Raw genomic sequence first — 8263 nt, forward strand, 5'->3', positions numbered from 1 at the left:
TCCTCACTGACAGATATGAAATACAATTATCAGTGTGATCTGTTTAAAAATTCATCATCAGCCTACTGTCTACAGAGGAAACACACTCGCTCGCTCTCAATCTCCTGCTTTCTCTCTGTCTCTTATTCATGTACACATACGCACACGCGTAGGGTGTATATGTAGAGGGGTCATAACTGATAAGCTGTTCTATCCATTTAAAATTTCATTGTTTTTTCTCTCCCTCCAGCTCGTTAAGTTATTTTAACTGTGGATATTGTATTATGTGCTCTGGCGCGGCCCCCCCTTTATATTAAAACATAAATCACTGGATAATCAATCAGTAAATGACAATGCTGAGGCAAATCGCTGCTATCATTGTTCCCACACAGAATATCATTAATATGACTCTTATCAGAGATGAAACAGCCAAACGCACTCGAAACGACTCCACATATGGCGCACAATACATTTTTTAAAGTGACCTCATCCTAACCATATGTTTTTAAACCCTTTTCATGTAATGCTTCAAATACATAGGGGTTGTTCAAACAGGACGAGTTCAACAGCTGCAGAAGAATGGTTCTGAAGGTAGGCAACTTGACATACGTTTATTTTACTCTTTTTAACTTGGGATGCAAAATTCTGATAAAAAAGAAAGAACGATTAAGAATGTACATGGGTCCCGTGGCTTTAAGTACTATGTACTTACAAAATAAGAAAAATAAGTACTGTACAATGCACTTATTGTGTTCATGTTGTATTGTAAAACACTTTTGCTGCTATTGAGGTGTGATAAGGTTAAGGTTAGGGACAGGTGTGGTGGTATGGGTAGGTATAAGGGTGGGTTAAGGTGTAAGGGAAGAGGCAAGTGTAATTACAAATGTATAGTGTAATTACAAATGTAATTTCATAGATTATTACAGTTTTAATTACATGCAGGTATTTTCAAAATATAAGTACAATGTAAAAACATGTGTGTACACAATAAATCCATTGTATCAAATTATTAATTTCAATGTAAGTACATTGTAGCCACAAGTACTTCAAGCCACTTAATATAAAGTGGGACCTTTGGGGTCTGATTCACAAGTTCTCAATTAAAATCCAAACCATTTGGACGTATTTCAATCAGAATGTCACTTCTGCTTACATATGAAACAAATTTTGGGAACCTTTTAATGTACATAACAAAATATTAACATTAACGATATAATACACACACACTAACGTTCAGGTAAAAAAAATGAAGCGTACCGCTCTTCACCCGCGTTTAATCTCAAATCTGACAACGGATATATTTAATACGGATTGTTGAAAATAACAATGCGTAAAACAGACAAAAAGATTTCCTCTTTCTGTCATTGCATACACATTCTGGCTTCCCAATACATTACAACGGCGATGATCAAAAAAAAACTTGGACAAAACAGTCACTATTTGTATATGAGTGTGCCGTATGCACGAACATGACTAGTCATTTACGTCGCCATCCTCTGGGTGCGCTGGTAAAACCTGATCAGCACATGTCGCAAACTGTGACTAAACTCACTTGCACGTGTTTTTAAAGCCTTTATTTAAACATTCAAGAACAAGAAGACGAGAATGAACACACGGAAAGCCGCGTCTCAGACAGCGGCAAATTCAACAAAAGTTATGTCAACATGCCTTTCTTGAGTAATGTTAATCAAACAACAAAAGACAGGGAAATCACTCCCCAGCAAGCAACTCTGCCTTTGAAAGACGTCTAGCCATCCAAACACAGCCTGAATAGCTTCCGTAACTTGTAATATGCAATGTCATTTTACGTTTGATTACTTTATCCAATTCCGTACCTGAAAACTACAGTTAGACCTACCTGAAAAACCTGAAAAGCACTTGTAATTTAAAATAAATCAATTAAATAACTATTAAATAAATAACTTGTAAAAAAAATAATTTATTTTATTTGTATCTTTGCTGTATTTATTTGTGTTGTTGCATGTCACTAGTTTGTTCTTATTTTCTTTAATTTTATTAGACAGAAGTCCTTTTTCCCCTGATTATAACACATACGGAACTGTACCGAAATCGTGACACTAAAACAATGATACAAACCAAACCGTGAGCAATTTGAACCGTTACACCCTTATATATATATATATATATATATATATGTTATATTTTATATATTTTTATATGTTTATATTTTAATGCATTTTATAAATATATATATATATATATAAAATAACATAAGTCTGAACGATTCATAAATATTTTGATCTATAAATATTTTTAGTCAATATTTTTTTCCCTTAAGGCCATGTGTCCACCAAAGCGTTTTTAGCGTTTTAGCGAAAACGACTAGCTGTGGGCGCTAGAATTCTGGCAGCAGACGTTTTTTTCCGTTGAGATGTTTCGTTGCTATGATACAGAATATCCGAAGCACAGTTTACTTGTAACTGATTTCGCATATAATTTGTTTCATACTAAAAATTTATTTTTCATCCATATTGTTCAGTTAGCTCTGCCAGTTGATGTTGTTGTATAGAAAGAATGTTGTGACGGTTGGTGTGGTATTAGTCCCGCCCCTCCTCCACTGTGATTGGATGGCTGGGTAAAAAGTGACAGTGATGCGCTGCGTTTTTCCCAAAGTTGAACATTTTTCAACTCTCAGCGACCAGTAAAAACGCTGAGCGCTCAATGCTTCAGCATTCTAAAAACGTTCAGCGTCTAAAAACACGGCGCTCTCATTGAAAACAATTGAAATACGCCAGGTACGTGGAAAACCACTTTAGTGGACACACGGCCAAAAACTCACCTTCGATCACCAAAATTACATATTTTTTTTAGGATTTTTTTCCTTGAAAAAAAAGGTCCTGCCTTGAAATAGCTTGAATGTAACTCTACACCCTTGCTTCATAAAGTACACGCGGTTCAATGAATATGAAAATTAGCCCCGCCTCCACTCACTCACACCAGCTCAGAGATCCACTCGTTGACGATCACACGTTGACGTGATTGGTTACAAGGTAGTTTGGGGTGTCAGAAAAGCTTGATTTTCAGGGGGACTTAATTTAGTGCATTACAAAAAGATTAATTTACCATAACATAATGGCCTAATGAATGCAGTTTAATGTGTATTATTTATCATATATATATATATATATATTAAGGGTGTCACGATTTCGATTTTAAATCGAAATCAATGGTAATTAATTCACAATCGTCGATGCTGCCACGCCCCGATATCACGTCCGTTCGGCTTGCCAAGCGGAAAAAACACGGGTGTTGATGTGCTGCGAGTCTATGGTCAACTTCTTCTAACTTAGGCTACGTTCACACTGCAGGGCTTAATACTCAATTCCGATTTTTTTTTTGCAAGGCCGTTCACATTTCCAATTAAATGCAAACTTTTGTGATCTCTTGTGTGGACGTGAAATGACGCAAAAGTGACCCGCATGCGCAGAAGAGTAATCAACGGTCAACGACGTCACTTGTTGTTTGGGTTGTTTGCGGAATAGTTCTTTTTTTCCATATGTTGTGAGCTTTTGTTTTATTATTATTATTGCCACAGCCCATATACAAACACAGACAATAATTATTTTATCGACGGGCAAAGTTTGCACATAAATGTAAGATTTTTCCGATCCTCACCGACCTCGTCATAAAACCCGTTTAATTGATAGTGCGTGTCCTCGGCGCTCCTTGCTTTGTCACTGGCGGCCGCGGTGCGACACTGGTGGCTGGTGTTGCCAGATTGGGTGTTTTTTCGCTACATTTTAAAGCATCTTTACATGTGTTTAACCAGGTTTTCGCCTGGAAGGCTCTATAGAAATCTGGCACCCTACTGTACGAAGTTATACTGACAGAGAGCGCACGTTCACAGACACCAGAATGAACGTGTTCACTGTAATGTTCATCAGGCAGTTATACAGTTTATGAACGCGTCATTCAATGCACTATCATTCATTGAACGCGTTCAGGCACAACACTGGGGAAGAGACTCGTCTGCAGCGGCCCATAACAGTGCAGAAACGCGTTGGAGTTAGCGTGTATTGGCTAGCTACAGGTGCGTGCAATGACGTGCGGGTCGGATATATGTGACCTGGCCGATCAGATTGAAGTCACATTTCAAAAGATCGGATACATATCGGATTTGGACCACATACCCAAGTGGCCTGGGTCGCATTTGAAAAGATCGGATCTGTGTCGTTCAGACTGTCATGAAAAAATCAGATACAGGTCGCATAGGGGCAAAAAAAAATCGGAATTAGGTCGTTTTAGCCTGCAGTGTGAACGTAGCCTTAGCTGCAGCTATTCAAAAGATAGCATGGCAATTGCAGATGCAGGATACCCATCGACAGAACGTGAACCCCCTTCTCTTTCATTGAAGTCGCAGGTGTGGAAGTTTTTTGTATTTCCAGTGAGTTATGTTGGCTAAGTTCGCGCTTCAAAAAAGCCACAGTTTGCAGACATCCCAAGTCTTGCGGAAGTTCCGGGAGTCTCCCGCATATTGATAGCGGCTCCCTGATGTACGCAAATTAGTTAAAATCTCCTGCAATCTAGAGTGAGCGAACAAGAGTGCACGTGCATGCCGAGACAGAAATAAAACTGTGCTCCAAACCGCGTTGCGCGGACGGCAGAGAGGGAGAGAGCGAGAGACCTTGCTTTTGTGCCTCATGAAGCACATGTAAGACAGAGAGCATCCTGATTGGCCGATTGATAAAAAAATCGAGAATTGAATCGAACCGTGACCTCAGAATCGAAAATGTAATCGAATCGAGGATTTGGAGAATCGTGACACACGCACACAAATGTATTAAAAAATCTATAGTATATATTAATATTAGGCCAATATATAATATTATTTCTAATGTCTAAAATACTACAATTTGATATATTTAAGTTCTTTTTGGATGATTCATGAAAATAACTCATAAGACTGGTCACACTGTATTGCAGTGTTGTAGTCGAGACCACCTCACTCGAGTCCGAGTCGACACCGAGACCAGAGAGAGTCGAGTCCGAGTCAAGACCGAGTCCATAGAGAGTCGAGTCCGAGTCGAGTCCGAGACCAGAGACGGTCGAGTCCGAGTCGAGACCGAGACCAGTGAGGGTTGATTACCTAATTTACTTTTATTTACTTAGAGAAATCCTTTTTTTTTTTTTTTTACTGAATTTACTTAGAGTTTAAAAAATATGATCAGTTTAGGGTAAAAAGGCCACATAGTAGGTGGTGTTAAAAGTAATTTTATTACAATTTGTCATGCGCAGTTGAAAATCTAGAAAATCACCAATCACTGGGCGTGTCAATCAATTTAAAGAAATATTTTATTAACATACATTAATAATCATGAAAAATATTTTTAATTGAATAATTCCGAGTCCTAAAAAAAAAATGTTCGAGTACGAGTCAATTCCGAGTCCAAATGGACACGAGTCCATGACAAGACCAAGACCATTAAAATATGGTCTCGAGACCGAGTCCGAGACGAGTCCGAGTCTCGAGTACTACAACACTGCTGTATTGTGCCGGACCCGGTTCAGTCATTTCTTCCAGAACCAGTTAAACACAACATACAGTGTAACGTAATACTTGGGATTATAAGAATCAACATTTCAAATGAAAATCTGTATTTTCCAAACTTGGATCGCCAGTCTTCAAACAAAACCAACTTCTGCAGATGTTTGCAAAATACAGAAGTGCAGCAGAGACACCCAACTTATGTCTTTAATTAAAGCTTTGGCCCGTTACATCTCCATTGTCCCGCGGATTCCTTCAACACAGCTGTACGGCAAAGACGCTGTACGGCCGTCCTCATCAGACTGCTGGTTGCCAATTAAGCAGTGAAAGGGACTCCGCGTCCACACCCACCTCAGCTGGCAGCGGCCCAATTTACAACCGGCGTGTCACCACGCGTCTGTAAGTGGGCTGATCTACACGTGTCACGGCTGAAGTTTGCAGTCTGCCGAGACAGTGGATGGACAGGTAGTGCCAACCCCACCTCAGCCAGCCCTCCTCCTCTCTCTCTCTCTCTCTCTCTCTTCCTCTGCTGATCAAGGACACTCCTATCAGCATGAGCGCAGAGAGAGGCCATCCATCAGGGCAGATGGGTAATAGAAACACTGTGTGACAATGGTCATCAGCGTCGAAAACAACAGCCTATAAACATCCAGTGACACGCGCTCCGGAGTAGGAGGTGGTGGAGCGGGGGTGGTAAAACCAGGAATTGAGACAGGGAGAGAGACGGCATGAAAGATCATGGAAGGAGAGACGGAGAAATGATTTCGAAACAGAGGGAAGGGAACAGAAACGCATTTGTGTGTGCCAGCGCAACTCAAAGTCCAACGCAAACAAAGCCAAGGTCCATCGTCATGCGTGACTGTTTATTCCGCAAACGAGTAACAAATTGACAGAAGTGATTAAATGGAGAGCGAGATGATGAAGAGAAGAAGCGAGGTGATCACAAGGCAGATCTGAGGCCTTCGCTAAAACAACCCCAATTTTGTCCTCTTTCAAAGGTCTCGGCGCAAAACGCTGCAAAAATCGTTTTTGACTTTTGCCGCTCAAACGCTTTAATTTATTTACCTCGGCATATATTTATTTCATTCTCCCGTTTGCCAAATAAAGACTAATTAGAGGAGCAGAGACGTTTCGAAATGGGAAGCCTGCCTCACATGTGGGATTTTTTTTCTCTTCCTCTTTTCTAATTTTTTTGTCAGCTTTTTTCTCTCCCCCATCAGTTTAATTAGCCAACATTTGTCTCAGTTTTCCTGAGCAGCGTTTGTTTATCCTAGTGTCACGCCTGACATTGGCCAATTAGTGCAGTGAAATTGTTTAGCCTCAATAGCACAAGCAGTGGAAAACACTCCCGAGATGTTTGCTGCGAGCTCACGGGGAGATTCAGAGAGAAATTTGGGGAAAGCGAAAAAAGGGATGTCAGAGTATTTCGGTTGATTATGAAGAATCATGACCGCATGAGGGTTTTGATTATGCCTAATTTTTAGGAAGATGTTATTGGTTGCTTGACAGCAGTGAAATATGGATAGAGTTTGGGCAGAAAGTCCTTTCCTAATATAATAATACAGGATTTTTTTAAATTGCTAAATATTTTCAAAATGATTTGTTCATTAAATCGTGACGGTCAGTCACTTATACCTTACAGTTACAAAAAAAGCAGCATGTTGAAGTCAAAATATAAATTCCCCCTCATTTGCTTTTCATAATACACTAGGGTGTTCTTGAACGATTCGTAAAAATATCATCCTTTTTATGAAATATTTTGGTGAGACTTTACAATCTAGCATCATTCGACATCCTTTGAAATAATGCACATTTCTTACGTATAATGGTTTGCCATGACATGTAATATTTATTCCAAAATAAATAAATTCATATTAAATTCATTTGGGATCCCATTTAAATAGTAGTCTTTCTTTTTGTTATATCAGTAGTGGCTAATATCGACGTTTTGATGCAAAAACAATAACTGTAGTAATGGTAACAATGATATTTTAGTGGAAACTATGGTTACCATGGTGAATTTTTGTAAGCGTAGGCTGTACTTGGCTATACTGAACATCACAAATTGCCTTATGTACAATATAAAGAGAAAACAAAGCGTCAAACATACATTCTCATATTCAACGTTCCATTCAATACCACAATTCGAGGGCTTCAGATGCTCTCAGGAAGACACCGCAAACAGACTCAGAGGCTGTAGGGTACTTTAATATGATATGCCTACACTATTAATACTCTCTTTAGGTCTTTCAAAGCTATTTTGGTCTTGAAATTGGAATATTTATTTTGTGTCGGTGCTCCATTCAGACTGATGTGCTCGACATGACATGCTGCAGGTTTGATTTTATGGATATGAAGTGTTAATACATCCCCCGCTGGATAAGTCATTTTGACTCATTCTTGCATGCACACGCATGTCGGAAAGAGTGAATCTACGTGCCTGAGAGAGAGAGAGAGAGAGAGAGAGAGAGAGAGAGAGAGAGAAAGAGAGAGCGCGATTGACTCGGCACACCGCCTGCCCTCACACAACAATTACCGCAGTCAAGGCCCACTGCAAAGATAAATTAATGTCTCCTCACAAGACAAAAGATTTTCTGTTCACTAAAATACAGGAACTATCATGTACCAGTACGTGTTTAGAGTATGTTTACCATTTAAAACGACTCATGGATATACCTTTTTTAACCTAAGAAGCTCAGGTAAGACTAAATAAAAAGACATTCTTGTGCCTTTTTGAAGGGGCAACAGTGGTGGTCCTGGTCCTGGCTGTTCACTTGA

The sequence above is a fragment of the Pimephales promelas genome, chromosome 18, assembly GCF_988280905.1.
Source record: "Pimephales promelas chromosome 18, fPimPro1.hap1.1, whole genome shotgun sequence".
NCBI lineage: Eukaryota > Metazoa > Chordata > Actinopteri > Cypriniformes > Leuciscidae > Pimephales > Pimephales promelas.